The 26,960-nt window shown below is 40.9% G+C and overlaps 1 non-coding gene across 1 annotated transcript; it reads left to right on the top strand.

Moving 5' to 3' along the window:
• Nucleotides 1-20,314: 20,314 nt before the first annotated feature.
• Nucleotides 20,315-20,421, top strand: LOC133032840 (small nucleolar RNA R71). Its single transcript, XR_009685430.1, has one exon. It is a non-coding gene; the product is annotated as a small nucleolar RNA R71 (small nucleolar RNA).
• The last annotated feature ends 6,539 nt before the right edge of the window (nucleotides 20,422-26,960 follow it).

Genomic DNA, 26,960 nt, shown 5'->3' with positions numbered 1-26,960 from the left:
CGGATTTTCACAAATAGGGTTAACCCCTGATTTCACATTCATAAAATAAATTCATGGCATTTCAAATACAGATAATCACATAGAGCTCGAAAAGAGCTTTCCAACGGTATAAAGAACGTCCCAAACGGAGTCCCGAGTCAAAAGTTATGGCCAAAACAAATTTCAGCATTTCCCGATGAACTCCAACCGAATTCGGATGAACCAACCGGAATTCCGGTTGTCCGGGCGAAGAACACGAAATTTCTCAATCTTTAAACCCCCAAAACTCACTCAAATCATCCCCAAACATTCCCAAACTTTCCAGAGCATCAATATATGTCATAATAAACATATTCCACAACTTAAACCCAACAATTGCACTAAAAATCAAAAAGTGCCATTAAAGCACCAAACTTGAGTTCCATGAACTCAAGCTTGCTTTTCACAACCAAAATCACAATTAATCCACTTAGAGCAGCTAGGAAATATTATAGGGTCTAAAACACATATTTATGCATCAAAATTCAACAATAAACCCCATAATTTCAGATTGCACAATAATTAAAATCATGCCTTAAACTCCAAAACTTCAAGCTCTAAACTTGAGCTTCAAACTAACATCTTTCCAATATTTTCCAGCAGCTCAAGACCAAATAAAACATGTATTTTCAACCTAGAAAATACCCTAAAATCTTACTCCAAACTCAACAAGCATAAGTCCCAACTAAATCATGCAATTTCACCAAGATTAAACACCAAACTTAACAACATGCATACACAAGAACACATCAACTATACATGCTATTAAAGCATAAAATTCAGCAAGGAAAATCAATTAGAAACTCAATTAAAAACTGTAGAGAATACCTCAAGACTAAGCAAGAATAATCCCCACAATCAAGCTCCAAAAATTAGCTCCAATTCACACCAATTTTCTTCAAATTCAACTTGTAAATAACAAGAGGGTTTGGGAGAGAGAGGGGGTCGGCCAAGAGGAAAGCAAAACCAGAAAATTGCTTTTCATTTCATCAAAAATCAATTTTAATCAAACATAGTAAATAGGGGTCAAATGACCAAAATGCCCTCATGGCTTATTATTCACACCTACACCCTCACAAGGGTAAATAAGTCATTTCAATACTCAATTAATTTCAAATAAATTTCAGATTATCATTCATCAAATAAAATGCCAAATAATCAATCCAATTTACATTTCGGGCCCGAACCCGGTTCGGCCCGAAATTCCCGGTTGTGACTATACCGCGCTAACCTGTCAGAACACACCTGAAAAGACAACACAGGCATACTATATAATAATATAGTTATATTAAGCACGTAATTAAATTAATTTCATCATTTTACCCTTCTCGGGTCATAATTACCAAAATGCCCCTGGCTCACCAACGGGGTCTTTAATATATTAAAATTCATATAAAATCACATATATTAAATTATATAATAATATAATTTCCTCAATTATACATAATTATCTAGTTAGGGTTTTGCTAATCCATTTCTTAATTCCGGGTATTACACGCTAAGACGGTGCGTTTTCCCCACCATGACCCGTTGGTCATAGAGACCCCCATCGCCACTAAAGTGGTGGCCAGAGTCCTGATCGACAATGGGAGTTCCGTGAATTTACTTTTCAAAGAGGCCTTTACTGTAATAGGCCTGACGGACCGAGACCTCTCACCAAGTGGTTTCCAACTCACAGGGTTTAATGGAACAACACTTATCACAATGGGGAAGGTGAGACTTCTAGTCACCTTGTGCCCGGACACCCCCTCAGAGCACGTTCAAGTACTGTACTTTCGTGGTGGTGGACTTTGGTAGACTTTGGCGCAGTCACATCAATACGGCAATTATGCTTGAAGTTCCCAACCCAGGAAGCTGGGATAAGGACGGTGAGAGGAAATCAAGGGGAGGTGAGACAATGCTACAACGTTGCCACCCACCTACCCGTGCTGATGGTCCGGGAAACTATTAAGCCAGAAATAGCTAAAGAAGACGAGTTGGATCCCCGCGTGGGGTCCGAAAAAATCGTAGAACCAATGGAGGACGTCGAGGAAATATCAGTGTGTGACCTCGACTCCACCAAGGTACTCCGGCTAGGAAAGAGCCTAGAACCGGAGGAAAAGGAAAAACTAATAAAGACACTGAAGGGCGCCATTGACATTTTTGCATGGTGCCAAGAGGACATGACTGGCATAAGTCCCCACGTCATCACCCATGTCCTCAACGTTAACCCGGACATGCCGCCGGTCCAACAAAAGCGATGACCCCTCGATTCAGTAAAGGCCGAGGCCTTAGAGAAAGAGGTGGATAAGCTTTTAGCAAACGACATGATCCGCGACGTTTACTACCCTGAATGGCTAGCCAACCCGGTCCTGGTGCCGAAGCCTAATGGAACCTAACGAGTTTGTATAGATTTCACTGATCTAAACAAGGCTTGTCCAAAGGACTGTTTCCCTCTGCCCAGGACCGACTAGATGGTAGACGCCACTTCCGGATTTAAGCTACTGTCCTTCATGGACGCATACGCCGGTTACAACCAAATAAAGATGCACACGGTAGATCAAGAGTGCACTAGCTTTAGGACCGATAAGGGGGTATACTGCTACCTGGTCATGCCTTTCGGATTGAAGAACGCTGGCGCAACCTATCAAAGAATGGTCAACCGGATGTTCAAAGGCCTCCTGGGGTGAAACATGGAGGTGTACGTAGATGACATGTTAGTCAAGCTAAAGCGTGCAATAGCCACGCAGACGACTTAGAAGAATGTTTTGAGGTAGTCCGGAGATACAGAATGAAGCTCAACCTAAAGAAATGCACCTTTGGGGTCAAATCAGGAAAGTTCCTAGGCTTCATCGTCAGCCAGAGAGGGATTGAGGCAAACCCGGAGAAAATTCAAGCTCTCCTGAGCATGCCATCCCCCAAGAAGCATAAAGACGTGCAGAGCCTAACCGGAAAGGTTGATGCCCTGAGCTGTTTTATCTCCCGATCTACAGACAAGTGCATTCCCTTCTTCAACATTTTGAAAAAGTGCCAAAAGTTTGAATTGCCTGACGAGTGCGAGGAGGCATTCAAAAAATTGAAGGAGCACATGGCCAAGCCTCCAATCCTGTCAAAACCCGTTCTCGGAGAGGACCTGTTCTTGTACTTGGTCGTCTCCGAACACGCGGTCAGCGCGACCTTAGTCCTGGAAGAAGAAAAAACTCAACATCCCGTGTACTACGTCAGCAAGGGCATGATAGGGGCGGAGATGCGGTACCCCATCATCGAAAAACTAGTTTTCTGCCTCCTAATGGCCTCAAGAAAATTGAGGCCTTATTTCCAAGCGCACCCAATCAAGGTGTTGACCAATCACCCACTCCGGCAAGTCCTGCAAAAGCCAGAGGCGTCCGGAAGGCTCCTCAAATGGGAAATGGAGTTAAGTCAATTCGACTTGCACTACATACCCCGTATCTCCATAAAGGGACAAGCGTTAGCGGACTTCATCACAGAATGTAATGAAGCCGAGGCAACCGCGAACACGCCGGTATCGTCGGTCCCCACATGGGAAGTATTTGTGGACGGAGCCTCCAACGAGAATGGATCCGGAGCAGGGGTTGCAATGATATCCCCGAGCGGACTTCGACTCCAGGCAGCCTTACGGTTCGACTTTTCAGCTTCAAACAACGAAGCCGAGTATGAAGCCTTGATAGCAGGGCTGAGATTAGCAAAGGCTGTGGGGGCCAAAAGAGTAGAAGTCTACAGCTACTCCCAACTGGTCGTGAACCAGATATCGGGAGAGTACCAAACGCGCGGCGAAAGTATGGCCGCATATGTAACGATAGTCCGGGAACTGCTCCACGAGTTCACGGACTATAAAGTAGAAAGAATCCCCAGGGAAAAGAACGCTCACGCGGACTACCTGGCTAAGTTAGCTTCGGACAGTGAAATTGAAGGACTGGGGGTAGTACCCGTGGAACGCTTGACAGAGCCAAGCATCAAAATAAAAGAGGCCATAGCAACGGTTGGGCAAGAACCTAACTGGATGGTCCCCATCATAGAATACATAACAAAAGGTGAGTTGCCCCAAGAAAGGGCACTGTCCAGAAAGATTCAGTATCAGGCTCATCGTTATGTAATGATGGATAAAATTCTCTACCGAAGAGGACTCGGCATGCCTTATTTAAGGTGTGTATCGGACCCTGAAGCTAGGCAAATTATGCTAGAGGTCCATGAAGGGTTCTGTGGAGATCATACAAGAGGACCAAGTCTCTCAAAGAAAATATTGAGACAAGGATACTTCTGGCCAACAATGAAAAAAGATTGCATAGACTATGTCCAAAAATGTGATTTGTGCCAAAGGTTCGCGAACATACCGAGAGCTCCTCCCAATGAGATTACCCTGATGACTAGTCCCCTGCCCTTCGCAGTCTGGGGGATAGATCTTATTGGGTCCCTGCCAACAGGAAAGGGAGGAGTAAAGTATGCAATAGTAGCAGTAGACTACTTCACCAAATGGACGGAGGCTGAGCCCATGAAGACTACAACTGCTAAAAAAGCACTAGACTTTGTTATTAAAAACATAGTGTGTCGATATGGCTTGCCTCACAAAATAGTCTCTGACAATGGAAAGCAATTTGATTGCGAAGAGTTCACTGATTTGTGCAACCAACACGGAGTCGTAAAAAGCTTCTCTGCGGTGGCAAGGCCGCAAACAAACGGACAAGCAGAAGCAGTCAACAAAATTCTAAAGGTCACCCTAAAGAAAAAGATGCTGGCCTGCAAAAATAATTGGCCCGAAGAGTTGCCAAGAGTGTTATGGGCCTACCGGACGACCCCCAGAACCACGACCGGCCACTCGCCTTTCTCAATGGCATACGGTTGTGAAGCAATGGTCCCGGTAGAAACGTTATTCCCGTCCCACAGGAGAACGACTTACGATCCAGCTACAAACCAAGCTTTATTACAGGAAGCGCTGGATCAAGTTGAAGAACTCCGGGACGAGTCACAAATACGAATGGCAGCTTATCAGAAGAAGGTGACCAAATATTTTAACTCCAAAGTTAAAAACAGAAAATTCACTATTGGGGATATGGTCTTAAGAAGAGTCTTCACAGCCACCCAAGAACCCGGAGTGGGGGCACTTGGGCCAAATTGGGAAGGGCCATATGAAATCGAGGACGAAATCGGCTCCGGAACTTATAAGCTAAAAAGGATGGATGGAACCATTGTGCCAAGGGCCTGGAACGCCGATCACCTCCGAAAATATTACCAATAGTCCAAATGTGTAGCTTAGGCTTTGTTTAAAGGATTTGTACCGTCTAAGTGTAAGCAACCTCTGTATTTTAAATAAGACTGAGTGCCTTAAAAACTAAGTTTTCATGCCACTCATGGGGGTACTAAAGCATACCACACAGACAGATGAAAAATAAACCGAAAGTAAAATATCCGGACCCAAAGGGCAGGTCCAAAAAGAAAAAATTATGCATAAAAAAGGAGCATATGTATAAATATCCTGACTCAAAAGGCAGGTCCAAAAAAAAATCATGTATATAAAAATCCTGCCCCCAAGGACAGGTCAAAATAAAAAATATATACATACAAAGGGCCCGGGGACAGGCCTTAATCATTGTCTCCCCTTAGAAAATAAGGCAGCTAATAAGATAAAGATTGTCTTAAACAAAAGAAAAATAGCTGTAAATAAAAAAAAGATTAGAAAAAGCTTGGTGAAGTGAGCTGGATTCAAACGACCTAATCAATGCGAGGAGGAAGGCGAGGACCAATACGCGCCTCAAGCATGGCGTCAAGTTTCTTCTTCTTCTCTCGAAATTTGGCAATCATCTCCTCAGGTTTGGGGTAGAAGTCAAGCTTGATGCTCTGGCCATTTACTGACCAGGCCATGTAGACGCCATCATCAAAGCGCTTAATGCAACGCCTGCAGGAAACGGGGGAGAGGAGTTCATCTCTCTTAGCCTTCTTTAAGGCTTGGTCTTTAAAGTCCTTGAGCTCCTTCATCTCCACGGCTAAGTTAGCCCTGGACTCCAAGTCCGCCTAGTGCAATTCCTCTAAGGACCTCACCTTGGCGGCCATCTCGTCTAGGGCCTCCTTGGCCTCCTGAAGCTCGCGTTTCGCCTTAGCAGTGGCCTCGCCCTCCGCCCTCAAGGCCTCCCGGTGCCTCGCCTCCAGCCTATCCCTCCGAAGGACCTCCTCTCGGAGCATCGCCTCCGCCTGGGCTTCCCTTTGTTTAGCCTCCTCCTCGAGCTTCGCCTTAACAAGAGCCTCCTTTCGCTCAGCCTCCTCCTGGAATGCCCGCCTTTCAGCAGACAGGTCCTGCAGGATTTTCACGACCTCATCTATGCCCCCAAATTCGGACAAGACGAAGCCATGATTAACTATGGTCTTGGAAAGGCGGCTGGCCTCCGCAGAAATATGGAAAGGAAAGTAAGAGTGAGAATGAAAGCATTAAGTAAAATATTGAGGAAAGAAATAAATCACAAAGTACTTACCGCAGCCAGGGCATGGCTGATGTCCTGAACCTGGTAGACGGAGTTCAAGGATGCACAAGCAGCGTACCGTTTAGGCGGGAATCGAGTCAGATGGGAGACGTACTCACTGGTCATCTCAGAGGCGAAAGGGGCCAAGGTGGGCCCGAGGAAACGGTTGAACCAGTCCGTCAGGGGGTCTATGTTCAGATCCCACGGATTCTGAAAGTTCTCCTCGTTAAGAGAGTTTTGCAACTCCTCTCGCAAAACCCTCCTCAAGGCTTCCACCTCAGCGTGCCCCCGGGTGTACTCGTCAAGGGCATAATTATATTTGGCTACCCGAAGCTCTTGCCTCTCCTCATCTCCGGGGACCAGAGTCAGCACAATGCCATGAGGCACTGTATACTCCTCCGCCTCAGGGGGGATCCCGGAGTCATGACTCGGGGCAGGAGTGTCCACCCTCCGCGTGCGTTTAGAAGACTCCTCGGCTACCATCTTGCCTTTACGCTTGCGTACAAGAGCAACCTCTTGCTCTTCTTCACCTTCTTCAACTTCCTCAGGAAGAGCCCCTTGCTCTTCTTCACCTTCTTCAGCTTCCTCAAGAAGTACCTCCTCCTCGTCCACTAAGTCAATAGTGTTCGGAGGGGCGCTGGAAGAAGCTTTCCCCGGGGTGGCCATCTGGGAAGAAGTAGGGGGAGGGGAAACATCAGGACCGTGGGCTCCGGCAAGGGTGGCCAAGATCGCATCCATGGGATCAACTGCTGCAATAAGTGTTAGGTTATAATAAACCTATATTTCGGGTCTTTAAAGTTAGCATTATCTCGTCTATTGGTGTCTTTTGGAGCAGTTTTACGCTTGATTTTCATTATTTCAGGTTCCCGGGGTGTTAAAGTTCGAATTCAGTCAAATGGCGAAAAACTGGGATAAACTTGGAAAAATTGGAAAATTCGGTTCCAGAAGTGTCAGTAGTCGCGACCTCCAGAGAGCCAGGCCGCGACCCTTTTTCCTGGTCGCGACCCTGGTCGCGACTTCGTAAGTTAGGCAGAAACTCGGTTTTTCGAGTTTTGCCTGTAGTCGCGACGAGCTTAAATGCTATTCGCGACTATGTACGGAAATCGCAGATTTGACCTAATTTTGATTTTTCACTCAATTGGAGGCTCACCACTCATCCCTATATAAGGAATACGACATTGAAGGTCAGATCTGAGCAAAAACAGACCTAATAGTGGAAGCAAGTGGAGAGGAAGCTATCTTGAAGACCCGGAGCGATACCACCTTCTAGTTTCTTTCTTTTACCCTTTTATTCATCTTTATGTTTGTTTTTATTTCTGAATTAATCGTGGATGTTTTTAGAGTTATTATGAACTAAATTTCCCAATAAGGGAGGATGATGATTGTTGTTTAAGTTTATGCCTAGTTAATAAATAATTGCCATTCCTTCATCTTATGTGTGAATATTATCTTTATTTGTGTTTAATTTCATGTGCAAGCTTGATCACCTTTTACATGTTCTATGATCCTAATTCAAAATCTGAAAAGTGAGAATTGGGAATGCTAAAATTTGGATAGTCTAGGTTTTGATGTAAAACGAAAGTATTTACATAGCCTTAGTGACTAATAGATTGTTGCTTAATGCTGATTTTGTGTTGATCTAATTAAGAAGTTAATTAGAGAACATATTATTTAGAACCTAAAAAGATCTGAAAGGAGTTAGGTTAATTTATAATCTGTCTTCCACATTGAGATAAGGATAGCAATTAGGTATTAACATAGGTAGCTTATCAACAGGATTCACCTCCCTAATCTCTCATCTTGATTAATCTTCGTTTATTTTCTCTTTAATTTCTGAGTTATTTACTTTTAAAAATTGCAAACTTATTATTTTACCAAATAGAATCATAAGTATAGTTTAGTAGTACTTAATCCAATTCCCTGTGGTTCGATCTCACTTGCGTGAGATACTACTTGATACGTACACTTGCGTGATAAACAGAATATTCGTAACAATAAGAGAAAAAAGTCAAGTGTTAGAATGTCTGTGAAATCAGTGAACACTTAAAAAGCAATCAAGCTAGCCCTACCCTGACTCTCTAATTCGGCCCTAGCAAAGTCCCGAATCTTAACACTGGCTGCATCATCCCCGAGATAGCTGTCTGAGGGACGGAACCAGCTAGAAGACAGATAGGCTGAAGGATCCAAGGGAACGGGCACCGGAGGCCCAAAATCCATCCGGGACCGGCCTAAATAATCGCCTAAGTTGGAGAAGTAATACTCCTTTGCATGATCCCCCCACCGAGTAGAGGGCATCGTAAACCTAAGGAGACGTTCATCGAACCCTATAGGCCTAAGGCTAGCGTATTCACGAACAAGAGGGACGTAATGTATCGTTAAAGGGGACTTACCAGAACCAGAAGTGCTGGCATCAGGAGCCCCCGTATTCGGCACCTAGACCGTAGGCCTTGGTCTGGGAGCCCTCCTCTCCACCGGGCTTCCAATACGAAGGGGCCTCCAGGCGGCCGCCTGGGCCTTAGTGTAAGCCTGCTCCTGGGCCTTTTGGAAGAGGTACTTTTGGTACTTATCTTCTGCCGTGGCGATGATGCCCTCCCGGAATACCTTCTCCGCGGCCGGAACCCTTACGTTCGGGCAGATGACCTTGGAAAGGTTGGAGTCATCCACCGACTGATGCCCCAGGATCAGCTTGGCCTTCCGACGATTCTCCGTCGTGACCAACCCCCCGACGTCAAGGGCCTTCTTGTCATAAGTGGCGAAGGTCTTGGCCCGTTGAAGGAAGAGCTGAGTAGGTGCAGTCCGCTCATAAGGAGGGATCCTAACCCACTCCGTGAGAAGCTCCGGATGTTCCACAGCCTGGAACCCAAAGGAGAAGAAGAAGCGGTGACGATACTCCTTGACGTGTTTTTGCTGGTTGAAGGGGACCGGGCCCTCATTCAAAGGATGGGCCCGGAAACCATAAAATTCGTCCTTAAGTTTGTCCCCCTTCTTAGGGACAGAAACAAGTTCATAAAAGTACAATATCTCTGCCGGACTGGGAGAGCCCCAGCCCCGGGCAGAGTAAAAAATAAGCAAGCCTAAAAGCAGGCGGTAAGCTTGAGGAATGAGTTGGTATGGCGCAAGGCCGACAAATACAAGAAAATTAATAAAGTAATCCTGAAGGGGAAGCATGGCCCCGATCATCAAGTGCGTTTGGCTCCAAGCTCCGAAGCCTCCGTAATTGTGATTGGGCATCTCCGCGTCCCGGGGCAGCCGGTGGTAAGTCCCGGAAGTCGCAGGCTTGATGCTTGCCACCAGCACAATGTGCTCCAGCTGGTGGGGGCAAGTAAGGGTAGAGTGAAGCTCGGCCGCTTCCCACCCCGTGGCACGAGGCTTATACCCTTCCTGGGCCACGGGACCCTTCATCACCTCCTCCAGGGTGGCCAGGCGCTTTCCTCCTTTCTGAGAAGACTTGGAACCGGATGCAGACATTTTGGTTCTAAAAAAGATTTAAAGTTCCAGCAGTCAGGCCCCATACCAAACCCTAAGTCAAAAAAGGGAATGGGGATCCCCTAACTGCTGGAAAGAGGCCCCCTCCGGACGGTTGTCAACAAGAAAGCCTTAGGAGGTTTTCCTGGACAAAAGTCGGGTGCAAGAATCCCACAGATGGTGACATTACGAATAAGCAAGGAAAAGAAAAAAAAAAAGAAAGGGTAAAAACCGAGAAAGATAAAGTCCTCTATAAACTCTTGAAGGTCATTATGTAAAGAAAAGATGGGCCTTTAAAAAAAATGTAATACGCAAAATAAAAGTGACTCAAACACCAGAAAAGAGGAATCTAACGTATTACACAGAAACTCAAGACGTAAATTCCCAGAAACTTCAAACATCAAACCCAGAAAAAGCAGATGAACAGTGAAGCATGCAATGAACACGAACGATAAAGTACGGGATGCAAAAAACTTACATAAAGCTTTAGAACTGGGCATTGTTGTTGATCGGTGGTGAAACGTTGACTGACAATAGCGAAGGAAGGTCAGTAAGAAACCTATGGTGTTTGAAGGTTTTTTGGTTCGAGGGTTTCTTTCTCTCTGGAAAATTTGAAAAAATTCGGTGAAAGTCTGAAAGTAACCAAATGAAGGGAGAATGGTGGCTTTTATAGGCCGAAATGCATGTGGAACAGGCGCGATCACCTACCAATCGTGCGGTTAGGAAGGCACACGATTTGAATTCCCAAGATCCAACGGTTAAATTGGTTTGTCATCGAGGCGGTGGAAACGCTTGAGTATCCGTGTGACACCTATTAATGCGCCGTATAAATTAATGGACAATAAACAAATAGACGCCTGCAAAAAGTGAATCGCTGCAGTAATGGTGATCATTAAATACGCCTTCACGCGCCCGAAGCACGTGCCAGGAAACCGAGGAGCCAACCGGAGGCATCTGAACAAGCCTTGTTCATTTCACAATTAAACAAGGCTTGTGGGGTAAATGTTGCCCCTGATTTTGCCCAATGTACGTGGACCAACCAGACAAGGACACGTGGACACAAAGGTTTTAGCACTCAAATTAATAGCTAAGTCTTTTTAAAGAAAGGCATTATCCCGGATGTGCCTCCTGGAGAAGGCATACGAGGTTTTCTATGCTCCCGGAGATCAAGGTGGCATCAAAGCATCTCCAGGAGATGTCAGGCTTCCTATGAGCAGTCATCTCGCATTTAATGTCGCATGGGAGGAGGCGTGTTGGAACTGCCACACGCAATAAAGTCTGACGACACAACCCCCAATCTGCACCTACGAGACTATGACCATTTAAGTCTAATGACGGCTACTCTGTGAAGAATCGCATCAATCAAAAGACAATAAGGACAACTCACATAAAATCCCTACACCACCTAGGGATTTGACCATGCATCACCCATGGTATATTCATTGGGAATACACCACTTTACTGATAGTTACAGAAATATATGTACTATGATTCTAGGGATCACCCCACAAAAAACACTATAAATACCCCCTCAAAGCTCATTAATGGGGGTCGAGAATTTTGGGTTGCATAAGTGCAAGAAGAGTAAATACTCACCAAGAACATTCTCTGTATTAAATACACTCATAAATATACAGACTCGTGGACTAAGGCTCATTAACGCCCCAACCACGTAAAAATCCTTCTCTTAATTTCTTATAGCTCTTTTAACTCTTATTATTTTATTGGTTGCCGAAAACCTCGGTCAACAGTTGGTAATCTTAGTTTTTTACAACCATCGAACAGGGTTTATCAGCATCACTTAGAAAATTATCGAATTTCTCAGGATCATTAAGAAATTCCTCCTGTGCTTCGTTAAGCAAGTCTAATGGATGATCATCGAAATCATTACTCTCGATATCATCTACCCCCCGCTTTCCTAATGGATATGGATCATCAAGTAAATGTTCGCCATGCCAATACCAATTAGTATAACTTCTATTGAAACCTCGTAAATACACATGGTCCTTAATCATTGTAATATTCTCTTTAGATACATTACAGCAATCTACACACGGACTGTTGTGAAAATTATATACGCAAGTATACGCAGTCAAACAAGTAATAAAGTGATAAGTAAGATCGTCTCCACAGGGATTGCAAACAAAAATATCTTGTAAAACCAACTAATTACAACTTAAAATAAAAAGAAATAATATGCAAATGGTTGAGTAATGGTTCAAAATTAAAATTGTAAGAATTAAACCTGCTAAAATTAAAACTACTGCTGCTAGAAAAATTGTTTGCAAGATAAAAATATATAATATGGCAAAAATGGCTTGAATAACTAATTCCTTCTAGTCAGGTTTTTTTTACAGTCAGTACAGCATTGGTTTAGCATTACTCTAGCATTCTGCACAGAGATAACAACAAATTCCTCTAGGCTTGTGAGAATTTTCCAACACTCACAACTTTAATCCTACCATTAAGCTCAATATATTCCTATATCAAACCAGCAAGCAGGACACCATTCAAACATTCATTTGGTAAGTTATGCAAGGTAAATGAAATATTCCTATCCACTTACAAAGAAAAGCCTAAATCTAGATTTTCACTTGCTTCATTCAAGTTGAACTACTAGATCTAGCCCTTCCAGTACAAGATCTAGCTTAGCAAATTGTTATTCATGGCCAAGAAACAACAATCAATTAAAATGAAACTCACTTGAACGAACAAAGGCAAACAAATGCTAAAGTAAGCTTAAAATTTAATCATACCCAACTTAGAAGTTCATAGTCATTCAAGCCTCAAAAGTTTAGCTCATATTCAAATAAGAAGATAAAATCCAAGCTAAAAACACTTCATCCATGGATGCTGCCCAAATTTACAATCTCAAGAAGTTTTTTATACTAAGTACAAACAACAATAACAAAGAGAGTTGGTGTCGCCCAATTAGTTACACTGCGGTCGCGGTAGTAAACGGGCTATATGTCGTATCCACAGGGAGGAAAAATACACTCAAAAGGACAATTAGTAATTTTACAAGAATAAAATATGAACCTTGAATGTGATGAGAATATTGAGAAATGATTTTTAAAAATTAAACAAGTAATTAAAATGAGAAGTGATCAGAAAATGATTATGGAAGACACAAGCTTTGTACATGCAATTATATTTTCCTAATAAAATTGATTCTTTAACCTCAACTATAATTCTACACCATTAATTATAGTTGGAAAATATGTATGATTAAGCTCACTAGAAAAATATGTTCTCTAATTAAATTAAAACTACTTCTAAAAATACTATCATATTATATAATTTAAATCGACAAAATACCATTGGCAGAATGCAGTAAAAATCATATAATATAATAAACACTCTAATAATTAATAGCCTAACTTACATAAGAAAAGCATGACTGAACTTATATAAAAGGTACTATTAAATTTAAAGTGCAATTAAGAAGAAGAGAAATTTAATATAACAAATGTGAAAATGAAGAACAAAGAGAATCAATATATTAGAAGAATAAAAATTGCATGAACTTACACTTGAATCTTGCCAAAGAAATTAGCCTAGAAAAGGCATTGTCTTTACACCAAAATTAATAAAGTAAAATAAAGAAGAAGGAAAGAAAAAGATAAAATTTTGGTATAATAACTCTAGGTAAAATCTGATGCCTTTTTAGATTGTAAGTGACTCCTATTTATAGAGCCAAAATTACTCCCAAGCTGATATTTTCGTGTGTAAATTAAATAGAGAAAGTGGCATAAAATAATGGGATGAAAAAGAGACATGGACCACTTTTTGCATCAGCTTGTAGAGATAAATGGAACACTTGGCACGCTATGGAAGAATGGAAGCTGTAGTGGGGAACAGACGTGGGATTTGTTTGAAACGTCTGATAGTTGGCTCAACTATTGTTGGAGCGGAAAGAGGCTGATGAGTGGGGCATGGGGCCACGTGACCACCTGCTGAAGGAGGAAGGGAGCCCTTGGCTCTCATTGAATGTAACTTAGCCTTGCCATAAATTGGGCTTCAAATGTTGGGCTTTTGAATTGGGTGGTCACATGGAAGACCAAAATAAAAGAAGGCTCCCAACAAATCAATATTTTATCACATAAATGATTATATTGAGGGTTCCATTTGGACTTTTAATTTGGCTTGAATTTTGAGTATTGGTTTTTACCACCTTGTTTAAATCTGAAAAATAACACAATAATTAAATAAATTAAATATTTCTAACTAAGATAAATTTATTATTAAAACTATGAAATATTCTATTTGTATTAATTATATGTGCATAATTACGGGCTTAAAATGTACCAATTTAAGCTTTAATCACAACCCCCAACTAGCTTATTGCTAGTCTCTAGCAATTCAAGCAAAAAGAAATAATGCCAACATAATATTTTCAGGTCAAAAATTTTAAAAATGGCACAAATATTCAAGCAAAATGTTAGTAATAAGCCAATAAAAACTATAAAAAATTACTTTGAATAAATCTAGAGTTATGAGTGTGTGCGCCAAACCTGAACCTTCTTACCACAAACCATAACACATAGATGCTTTCGAAAAATATACCAAGTAAAAGTCTCAACTCCATTTGCCTCACAGGTATTGAAAATATTTATTCATGGCTAAGGATTTCACTCATGGAGTTGGAAATTGAAAAGTGAGCACTCGAAAAGGATAGATTAATTTAGGACAAACATTTGAATGAATATTGAAACGAAGATAGATTATAAATTATTTGGACAAACCACCATAAGAGTACCACAAACCAGCTTTTTGGGATTTTTAAACAAAAATAGACAATCTTTCACATTTATTCTAAGAGCCAAAACAAATAAAAAAAAAAAATGAAATACTACAAACTTTTTTTTTTTCTTTTCTATTTTTTTTTTTCAAACAAGAGGCAACATGTTAGACAAATGGATAGAAATGTTGCTCTTGCAATTTTTTTCTTGTTTCTTTTTTTTTTTTTTTTTTTTTTGAACAAGAGGCAACATGTTGGATATAATGATGGAAATGTTGCTCTTGTTTTTTTTTTTCTTTTTGAAGAACATAAAGAAAATAATTACAAAAAGGCTCCTTAATAAGATTTGTCTATAAAAATTATCCCTTAAAGCAACATCCAATCAAACCCTAGTACCATGTCCAAAATAATTATAATCATTTCTAAGAATCAATAAAAATTCAAAAGCTATTTTCTCAAATCTCGCCACTCACAAAAACATAAACACTTAAACTTGGTAGCTTTTCTAAGCAAATATGTGCTAACAACCATCTTACCACAAAGTTTGGCATGTGCAATTTGTAACTCTAGAAAAATTTTAAGTAACAAAAATAGCAAAAATTGGCTTGAAAATAACATTTTACAAGAATAAATGAGTAATTTTTGAAAATTTTGACCATGAAAATATTAATATGACAAAAATTAAGAAACATGCTTGAATATGCTCACCACCCCCAACTAAAATAAGACAGTGTCCTCAATGTCTAAAGATATAAAAATTAAAAGAATAGGGAAAGAGAACACCTGGAGAGCAAGCAACCATGGACAACAGCAATATTGATCCTCTAAAAACATAAAAACTGAAAGAAAAAAATGATAACAAATAACAAAATAAGATGACAAAGATAAAAGGAAAAAGAGAACAAACCTGTGTACAAGATCGGGAAAGCACTACTCAAGGCTGGTAAACCGGAGCCACGAGGATATCCTCGACAGGCTGGGGCACCCTCTCTATGTAGTGTTTCAGTCTTTGGCCATTCACTTTGAATTTTCTCCCATCGGTTGGGTCTTCGACCTCAACAACACCGTGGGGGAAAACAGTTTTTACAACATACGGCCCAGTCCACCGGGATCTCAGTTTCCCAGGGTGGATATGCAGGCGAGTGTCATAAAGATGCACTCGCTGATTTGGCTCAAATTTTTTCCTCAGGATCTGCTTGTCATGAGCCGCTTTTAATTTAGCCTTGTAGATCCTAGAGTTATCATAAGCATCATTCCGTAGCTCCTCAATTTCTGACAATTGAAGCTTACGATTAAGGCCCGCCGCGTTGAGATCAGAATTTAGGCTTTTTACAGCCCAGTATGCTGTATGTTCCAGTTCAACAGGGAGATGGCGAGTGCCTTGCCATAGACTAGTCTGTAAGGAGACATGCCTAGCTGAGTTTTGTAAGCAGTGCGGTAGGCCCAAAGAGCATCGAGAAGTCGGGAGGACCAATCTTTGCGGTCAGGGTTAACCGTCTTTTCTAAAATTTGCTTAATTTCACGATTAGCTAACTCAGCTTGGCCATTTGTCTGTGGGTGATAAGGCAATGCAACCTTGTGAAGTACACCATACTTTTGCATCAAATGCTCAAAAGAGTGGTTGCAGAAATGGGTGCCTTGATCACTGATGATAGCTCGTGGTGTGCCAAAACGAGATAACACATTTTCTTTTAAGAATTTCACAACAGTTGTGTTATCTGCATTTCGACATGGCACGGCTTCAACCCACTTGGAGACATAGTCTATGGCGAGGAGAATGTAAAGGTAACCAGAAGAAGGTGGGAACGGTCCCATAAAATCAATTCCCCAACAGTCGAATATTTCTATTACGAGCATTGGGTTCAATGGCATCATGTGTCGGCGGGATAGCGCACCTAGTTTCTGGCACCTTTCACAAGATCGACAGAAATTGTTAGTGTCTTTGAACAAAGTGGGCCAGTATAGACCACACTGTAAGATTTTTGCAGCAGTCTTTTTCATAGAAAAATGACCACCACATGCTTCGTTGTGGCAAAAGTTCAAGACACTAAAAATTTCATCATCTGGAATGCAACGTCTCATAATTTGGTCGGGGCAGTACTTGAAAAGATATGGATCATCCCAGTAAAAGTTACGGACCTCGACCAAAAATTTACGTTTATCCTGTGCATTCCAGGAAGCAGGAAGCTCACCAATCACTAAGTAATTAACAATATGAGCGTACCATGGTAACTTAGTGATGGTGTAGAGATGTTCATCAGGGAAGTCATCTCGGATAGCAGGGCCATCAGCGGAATCAGAAAACTCTAAACGAGATAGGTGGTCCGCTACCACATTTTCAACTCCTTTCTTATCCTTGATGGTCAAGTCAAATTCCTGTAACAGAAGGATCCACCTAATTAAGCGTGCCTTAGCATCCTTTTTGGAAAGGAGGTACTTAAGAGCAGAGTGGTCGGTGAAGACCGTGATAGGGGAACCGATCAGGTAGGAACGAAACTTGTCAAGTGCGAATACTACGGCAAGCAACTCTTTCTCAGTAGTAGAATAGTTCATTTGAGCACTATTAAGAGTTCTACTTGCATAGTATACGACGAAGGGCTTCCCTTCCCTTCGTTGACCAAGGACGGCCCCTATAGCGTAATTGCTAGCATCACACATGATCTCGAATGGCAAGTTCCAATCAGGTGGTTGAATGATAGGGGCAGAAGTGAGTTTGGTGACAAGTGTTTGGAAGGATTCCTCACACTCGGGTGTCCAGTTAAACACCACGTCTTTTGCCAAGAGGTTCGACAAAGGTCGAGCTATCGTCGAAAAATTCTGGATGAACCTCCTATAGAATCCAGCATGCCCAAGAAAGGATCGAACATCCTTAACAGTCTTGGGGGCGGGCAGCTTTGATATGAGTTCAATCTTAGATTGATCAACCTCAATTCCTCGTTGTGAAACAATATGCCCCAAGACTATGCCAGATGGCACCATGAAATGACACTTCTCCCAGTTGAGTACCAAGCCTTTCTCTTTGCATCGTTTAAGCACAGCTTCCAAATTGAGAAGGCTTGATTCAAATGAATCACCAAAGACTGTCAAATCATCCATATATACTTCCATACAATTCTCGATCATATCACTAAAGATACTCATCATGCAGCGCTGGAAGGTGGCTGGGGCATTACACAGGCCAAATGGCATACGCCGAAAGGCATAGGTACCAAAAGGACAAGTGAATGTGGTCTTTTCCTGATCTTCTAAAGCAATTTCGATTTGGTAGTACCCCGAATAACCATCGAGAAAGCTGTAGAAAGGATGACCTGCCACACGTTCCAAGATTTGATCGATGAATGGAAGTGGGAAATGGTCTTTACAGGTGGCGGCATTTAATTTTCTATAATCAATGCACATGCGCCAACCTGTTGTGACCTTGGTAGGGATGAGTTCTCCCTTATCATTTGGTACCACTGTTACTCCCGATTTCTTGGGAACAACCTGAGTTGGGCTAACCCACTTACTGTCGGCAACAGGATAAAGTATCCCGTAATCCAGAAGCTTCAAGATTTCTGTCTTTACCACTTCCTTCATTGGTGGGTTTAATCTCCTTTGAGGATCACGTCGTGGTATGGCCCCGTCTTCCAATTTAATGTGATGGGAGCAAATCAAGGGACTAATCCCTTTAATGTCAGCTAACGTCCAACCAATTGCTCCTCTTTGCTCTGTGAGCACGTTGATAAGTTGTTGCTCTTGAGTTGCATTAAGGGTGGAGGATATGATGACAGGGAAAGTGTTGTTTGCTCCCAAGAAGACATGCTTAAGTTCCTTAGGAAGTTGAGCCAAGTTTGGTTGAGGAGCTTGTACAGTGGATGGTTTTGGTGTTTCCCTATCTTGAGGAAGTCCCTCGAAGATTGGATTCCAAAACATGGTTCTTTTGGTCGGTAATTGATTGATGACTTCAGGGTTGATTTCAGTATTACCCGACTCAGAAATCTCAGAAATTTCAAAGAGGTCATTGAGATGAGTGGAAGTGTATTGTGCTTCTACCTCTTCTGAAATAAGTGTATCGATCAGAAATGATTGGAAACACTCATCGTTATCAGGTGGTTGTTTACCAATGTTGAAAACATTCACCTCTAGAGTCATGTTCCCAAAAGAGATTTTCATGAGACCATTCCTACAATTGATGAGTGCATTTGCTGTTGCGAGGAATGGTCGTCCGAGAATGATGGGAATTTTGGACTCTAAGTTGACTTCAGATTGAGTGTCCAAGATGAGAAAATCCACAGGGTAATAGAATTTATCAATTTGAATCAAGACATCTTCAACTATTCCCCGAGGTTTCTTAACTGATCGATCGGCTAATTGTAGCACCACAGATGTGGGCTTAAGTTCTCCTAGGCCTAGTTGCAAGTATATGGAATAAGGCATGAGATTTACACTTGCACCTAAGTCCAGGAGGGCTTGGCCAAATTCCTGTTCCCCTATTTGACATGAAATGGTGGGACAACCAGGATCTTTGTATTTAAGCGGTGTCTTGCAGTCGATCACCGCACTAGCTTGTTCTGCCAAGAATGCAGTTTTCTTGACATGGTGCTTCCTTTTGATAGTGCATAGATCCTTGATAACTTTGGCATAAGCCGGTACTTGCTTGATTACATGAAGTAATGGCAAGTTAACCTTAACTTGTGTCAAAAAGTCAAGGATTTCACTATGACTTTCCAGTACCTTCCCAGTGGATTTCAAAGCCTGAGGAAAGGGCACCTTTACTGGAAGGTTCTGTGGCACATCAGCATCTGGAGCGGGCATTGGTACACTAGTGGTCTTAGGTAATGGTGATACCGTACTTTGACCACTTCGGGTAGTAATAGCATTAACCCCTTTGAGATTAGACTCTGAAGGAGCGGAGGTTTGTGCCATATGTTGCCCTTTGGGAGTGATTAGAGGCTGAGCGGGAAGCTTACCACGCTCTTGAATGACTGAAGAATCATTTAACTTTGTTATTTGAATCTTTATGTCCTTCAATTCCTCTATCACCTGAGTGAAATAAGTCCTGAACTCTAGTTGAGATTCTGCGAGAATTTTCATGGAACTCTCAAGAGAATTCTTTTGTTGATCAGGCCTCCATTGGCTCCCAGATGCTTGATTTTGACTTGTATCCTTCCAACTAAAATTGGGATGGTTACGCCAACCAGGATTGTATGTGTTGGAGTAGGCATTATAAGGCTTCTTATAATCCCCTAAGGCATTACACTGTTCCTCATCTCCTCCCCTTAACATACTAAGACTAGGGCACTCTTGTGGTTGATGATCAGTCCCTCCACAAATGAAGCATGGTTCTTGCTTTTCCACTTTTGCAGCCATCTGGAGTGCTTTACCTTCTTGAGTTTTGAAAGCCTCAAATTGTTTTTTCAAAGCTTCAAGTTGAGCTTTCACACTGTCCTCCTCCTTCAATTGGTAGACTCCGGCTGTTCGTGGCTTGTCTGTAGGACTTGGCGCACTCCATGTGTATGATTTTTCAGAAATTTCTTCAAGATATTCCAAAGCTTCTTCGGGATCTTTCTGTAGGAAGTCGCCATTGCACATCATTTGTACGAATTGTCTTTTGTCGGCTGTGAGACCGTCGTAGAAATAGCTGACAAGACGCCAACTTTCGTATCCATGATGTGGGCACTGGCCCATCAAATCTTTAAACCTCTCCCAGACCTGATGAAACGTTTCATGGTCCTTTTGGGTGAAGGTAGAGATTTGCCTCTTAAGGCTGCTAGTCTTATGGGGTGGGAAAAATTTAGAGAAAAATGCTTTTGTCATTTCGTCCCAAGTCCCAATAGACCTTGGCCTTAAGGAATACAACCAGCTTTTGGCTTTATCCTTGAGTGAGAAAGGAAAGAACTTCAATCTCACCAAGTTAATGATGTCAGCTTGGTTGTTGAATGTGGCCACCACCTCTTCGAAGGCCTGAATATGCACATATGGACTCTCATTTTCCATACCATGAAAGGTTGGTAAAAGTTGAATCATGCCAGGTTTGAAATCGAAGTTGGGCATATTCATGGGATACATTATGCATGAAGGTGTGGCCGTACGCGTAGGATGTAGATAATCCTGTAGTGTTCTTGGTTGGATTTCCTGTTGTTGAGCCATCATTGGAAGTGCAGGAAGTATGGGTGATGGTGGTGAATGAGAACGAGTGGAAGAAGACGATTTAGGAGTGTTTTCTAAAATTTCAATTTGTTGTTTTACAAATCTCCCTAATTTGTCTCTATTTCGTGACATTCACTTTTTTTTTTTTTGTGTGTATTTTCACTTGTTAAATAATGTAAATTACAACTATGTAATAATGCAAGGGTATTCACACAAGATATTCCCAGGCCGATTGGGAAGGTTGCCAAGGTACCGCTTCGTCCCACACTTTTACTAGAACTCCCCGGGGTTGCTAGAAAGTGTAGAGGGTACTCTATCACAAACCTTTAAAGCCAATCTTTCTTAGACAGAATGATCTCAGTTTGTACCACTTTTACCATTACACAATTGGGTTTACACTAAAAAGTTTATGAAAATATTTTATGCACAATTTTTTTTTTTTTTTTTGAGCCTAAAGGATAAAAGTCTACAACTAACCTAAAATAAATAAAAAAAATGGCTAATCCTAAAAAAAGTACACAAAATAAAATAATGTAAAAAAAAAACTAACACCCTAATATAGTAGCAAAATAATAAATACAACTAACAAATAAACTAAACAAAAAAGGACTTTTTTTTTTTTTTTGATGTAAACAAATAAAGAGAGACAAAACAAATAAAAAAAAAAATAAAACTACTATACTAACCTCTTGTAGCGCAGAAACCTCCCCGGCAACGGCGCCAAAAATTGGTGTCGCCCAATTAGTTACACTGCGGTCGCGGTAGTAAACGGGCTATATGTCGTATCCACAGGGAGGAAAAATACACTCAAAAGGACAATTAGTAATTTTACAAGAATAAAATATGAACCTTGAATGTGATGAGAATATTGAGAAATGATTTTTAAAAATTAAACAAGTAATTAAAATGAGAAGTGATCAGAAAATGATTATGGAAGACACAAGCTTTGTACATGCAATTATATTTTCCTAATAAAATTGATTCTTTAACCTCAACTATAATTCTACACCATTAATTATAGTTGGAAAATATGTATGATTAAGCTCACTAGAAAAATATGTTCTCTAATTAAATTAAAACTACTTCTAAAAATACTATCATATTATATAATTTAAATCGACAAAATACCATTGGCAGAATGCAGTAAAAATCATATAATATAATAAACACTCTAATAATTAATAGCCTAACTTACATAAGAAAAGCATGACTGAACTTATATAAAAGGTACTATTAAATTTAAAGTGCAATTAAGAAGAAGAGAAATTTAATATAACAAATGTGAAAATGAAGAACAAAGAGAATCAATATATTAGAAGAATAAAAATTGCATGAACTTACACTTGAATCTTGCCAAAGAAATTAGCCTAGAAAAGGCATTGTCTTTACACCAAAATTAATAAAGTAAAATAAAGAAGAAGGAAAGAAAAAGATAAAATTTTGGTATAATAACTCTAGGTAAAATCTGATGCCTTTTTAGATTGTAAGTGACTCCTATTTATAGAGCCAAAATTACTCCCAAACTGATATTTTCGTGTGTAAATTAAATAGAGAAAGTGGCATAAAATAATGGGATGAAAAAGAGACATGGACCACTTTTTGCATCAGCTTGTAGAGATAAATGGAACACTTGGCACGCTATGGAAGAATGGAAGCTGTAGTGGGGAACAGACGTGGGATTTGTTTGAAACGTCTGATAGTTGGCTCAACTATTGTTGGAGCGGAAAGAGGCTGATGAGTGGGGCATGGGGCCACGTGACCACCTGCTGAAGGAGGAAGGGAGCCCTTGGCTCTCATTGAATGTAACTTAGCCTTGCCATAAATTGGGCTTCAAATGTTGGGCTTTTGAATTGGGTGGTCACATGGAAGACCAAAATAAAAGAAGGCTCCCAACAAATCAATATTTTATCCATAAATGATTATATTGAGGGTTCCATTTGGACTTTTAATTGGCTTGAATTTTGAGTATTGGTTTTTACCACCTTGTTTAAATCTGAAAAATAACACAATAATTAAATAAATTAAATATTTCTAACTAAGATAAATTTATTATTAAAACTATGAAATATTCTATTTGTATTAATTATATGTGCATAATTACGGGCTTAAAATGTACCAATTTAAGCTTTAATCAAGAGTAAAGAAAGAAAACTAAAGAGAAGGGGTAAAAGAAAAGTCAAACACTAAGGCTTGGTCCCCTCTTCTTTCTTCTTTTTAGTACTCCCTGCTGTGAATTAAAATTTCTCCAGAAAAAATTGCAGCTGCTCCCCGTACTGTACATACAAGATGATGAAGATGATAATGGTGTACTTCCTTTTCCTTCTCTTTTTGTTGTTGGGTTTTTAGGGTACAAACTTCATACCCCAAAATAGAAGCCCAAACTTTTCCACTTTGGCCCACTAAGGTTAGACCCCTTTCTTCCACGTCAGCTGGCTGGTGCAATTTGAGTGACTGGACCGAAGTTGCTGAGGTGGATAAGTGAAATTCGTGTTTCCACGTCACTGCCAGGATGCTGAATTCACTTCAGCATTGCTTTAGCATTGCTTCAGCAATCAGCCCAGTTTCAGCTTGTGCTCCTTTTCTTCCTTGCTTCTTTTTCTTTTACCTATCAATTTAATTCCTCCTTTTTCAACAAAATAAGCACACTTAATTGGAAAAACACACTCAACAATATCAATATTTACAAAACTTAAAGGTTAGATTACTAAATAGAAAATAACACTAAAACTAATTAAAATTAAGCAAAATAAACACATTTTCACTACTCTCCTCACAATACTTTAGTTTAAAAGCATAAAAATTAACTCTATAACATAGAGTTATCACACCCCAAACTTAGAGTATTGCTCGTCCTCGAGTAATGAAAAACACAAAGAACTAAACAATAAAAGCAGAAAATGACAGCGACACTAACATGCTTGCAGCAGAGAAAATCTTGCTCTTTCACACTTGGTCTAGGGACAAAATTTGCTCTCAGAATTAGATGAAATGGAAGTGTAATTGGCAGTAGTGAATATGCCTTGAACTTGTGTGTGTCAACAGAATTTTGCATGCTATTTATGTCTTTAAAACTTATCAAGAGTAACTCAATCAATAAAGTGTGCAAATACTTCCCACCAACACTTTGAATTTCTATCACAACTACCCCTCGATCCTCAAGTTTAAAAAGTTTGCTTCCATAAGTTGAACTAGTGTAATCCTCTCCACTAATGTAGCTTAGCTTTACAACTTAGATCAAAAGGACTTGACTAGGCTTGAATGTTAGGCTTGGGTTAGGGTATGGTATAGGATGTATTTAAGCTAGCTCAACACCTAACCACTTCACTTGTCAAAAACCGAGCCTCTTCCTTAAAAATTTTTCTCTTGACCCTCTTCCCTAATTCAATACTCACAAGTACTTGATATTAAAATTGACTTCTCTTGCTATGTTTACTCTCTTTTTTTCTTTTTTTTCTTTTTTCTTTTTTTTTTTTTTTTTTTTTCTTTCATTGCTGATTTTTTTTTTTTTTTCATATATTAGAAAGACATTTATTACTATATTATACTTATATAATAAATAGCAAGAGAAGGTTAATTGAAAGTTCATACTCATATACTTTGTGAGCTAATTCCCCCACCCCAAACTTACAACCCAACATTGTCCCCAATGTGGCTAAAAGTATGACCTTGAATTAGCTCGCCACAAGTTACACTCACCGCACTCACCCCAAACTTAATGTGAAACTTGGCTCTTGACAAGTGAGTAATTAAGTTAGGACATATGTGGAAATGCAAATTAAGATTGGCGTTAGATGTAGGATTGGGTTGCACAACAATAATAGGCTAAATGGCTCAAACTTGGGTGACTAGGGAAAAATTGAATTCATAGGGAAGGTTAGAAAGGCTCAAACGTCCAAAGATGGCCTAAATCATTTCTAAGTTATAAAGCTCGCTAGGATTTTGCCTCAAGGATTACACTAGCTAATTCTAGACGCTTAAACTCTCTCAAAGTGTTGGCTATTCTAAAAACTCAAGGTATGGTGGGATAACACAAGCACACAATATTTGAAAGGATTCCTCATAAGCTAGCATGTAGACAAAAATAACACTTAAAATTAGCATTTTCAACACACAAACCAAGGCACTCTACAAATGGAGGAAAATGGATATGTTTCATCATCGAGCGCTACCCTAAACCAAGCTGGAAATACAAGCAATATGTTTCTCATTTGCAAGCTAACACAAATTATAACACAAATGACAAAAGAAATGATCAACACATACAAAGCTTACTACACACACTACTAAATTGAACAACCACAGTAAACACATAACAAACACAAACAGTAGCACACTTAACTAACACATCACAGTTAAACTAAGGTAATTAATTAAGGAGAAAAGAAATACTCCCTCAACAATCCGAATCTCCACCACCAGAGTCCCTCTCTTCGTTGTCGACGGAGCCCCAAGGCGCAAGGATTTCTTCCGGGAAAGCAGGAAAGGCAGCGGCTGTTTTGGACTGGCTGCGACGAAGATTTTGCATCATCCATGCATCTCGTTCCCTTTCATAGTTCCAGTGAGTCTGCAGCCGCTCACACATCTGTTGTTGTAAAGCCTCATGCTTGGACAGCCGCTCTTCCACTGGATCTCTTGAAGTGGAAGCTGTGGCAGTGGATGGAGTGGTGCGTCTTGGGGCACGATCAGGCCCGAAACCAATTACCCCCTTTCTTGGAACTGGATCTTCCTCATTCAACATCGGTACATTGGCACATCTGCACATTTCAGTAATGAGGCACGGGAAAAACAATTTCCCTTTTACTCGGTGTGCACAGTCAAAAATCTCCTTCGCTATCACCTTGCCAACATTAATCTTTTTGCCTTTCACGATGCAATAGAGCATCCACATCCGTTCCCGACTCACGGTGGAGTCATGTGACGTAGGCAGCAAAGTGGTTTGCACGAAATTATAAAGACACTTGATATCATGCTTCAGATCCGTCCGTTTAAAACGGAATACACCACGCCCATCGATTTCCCACACTGCCTCTGGAGTGGCCAATTCAGGCACAATCTTGTGCATCAGCTCATCAGTGAGCTTACCGACATCTTTGGAGAACTCACACGTCACATTTTTAAGCAAGTAGTAATGGTTGATGTCTTTGTCAGAAAATTTCACTTTAGTTTCTCGCACTATAATCTCAGCTGGCAATTCATGCGCCAAAAAATTCGCGTAGAATTCCTTTACTACTTGACAAACTGCAGATGCCGGATCTTCGCACAATTGCAGCCAATTCCTTTTCTTAATGTTCTCTATCAGCCATGGCGGCATGCTACCAAAGTCATCATCCCCAATTATCATACCTCGCTCGACATAGAATTCTTTGTGGCTAACTGAATCAAGGTATTTCTTTTCAGCAGCTGTTGAAACAAATTTCTTAGCTTCTCGAGCATCTCTCTCAGGAGGCTTATGAGCACATCTCTTAATTTTCGGCATTTTGACCCCTGCTTAATAGAATTCAGCTGCAAATTTTTCTTTCAACAGCCCAATTATCACAGTATAATCACAGAATAACAACACAAATCCAATGCTCCTCCACCCTAAGAATATTCAGCTACACAGGCCACAAAACTCACCAAATAACCCGTTCAACCAAATAAATTTGGAATTGAAATTCTCAAACCCGGATTCACTTTGATTTGGCTGAAATGTGTAAGCTTCAGCTTCCGGCTGCTGAGATGATGCGTGTGACTAGCATTCGATATTGAACACCTCGGTCGAGTGTGCTTGCTAGAGCTTGTGACGGTGGCTGGTTCGTGGTTGTGCAGGAGCGAATTTCAGCAGCTCGAAGGTGTGCGAAATGAGGGCTCGGTGGTGAAGGCGAGTTCGAACCTGTGGATGGATGGACGAGTGATGGTGACTCACGGAATGGTGAAGGATGCAGAGTGGTGGTTCGGGCTGTGAGTCGATGTGGTTGGGCGGAGGGTGTAGGTTGACTAGGCAAAGGGTGTGAGCTTGGTGAACTGGAGCTGGACGTGGTGATTCTAATGGTGGTTTGTGAGTGAGGTTGAGTAGTGTGCGGATGGAATGGTTTGTGTAGGGATGAATGGTGCGGCTGGGTATTGGTTGACAGAGGGAGAAGCTGAAAGTGGTGTGCGGCTAGGGTTTTCAAGAGAGG

The sequence above is a fragment of the Cannabis sativa genome, chromosome X (assembly GCF_029168945.1).
Source record: "Cannabis sativa cultivar Pink pepper isolate KNU-18-1 chromosome X, ASM2916894v1, whole genome shotgun sequence".
NCBI classification, from domain to species: Eukaryota; Viridiplantae; Streptophyta; class Magnoliopsida; order Rosales; family Cannabaceae; genus Cannabis; species Cannabis sativa.
This window is presented reverse-complemented; position numbering and strand designations above follow the sequence as displayed.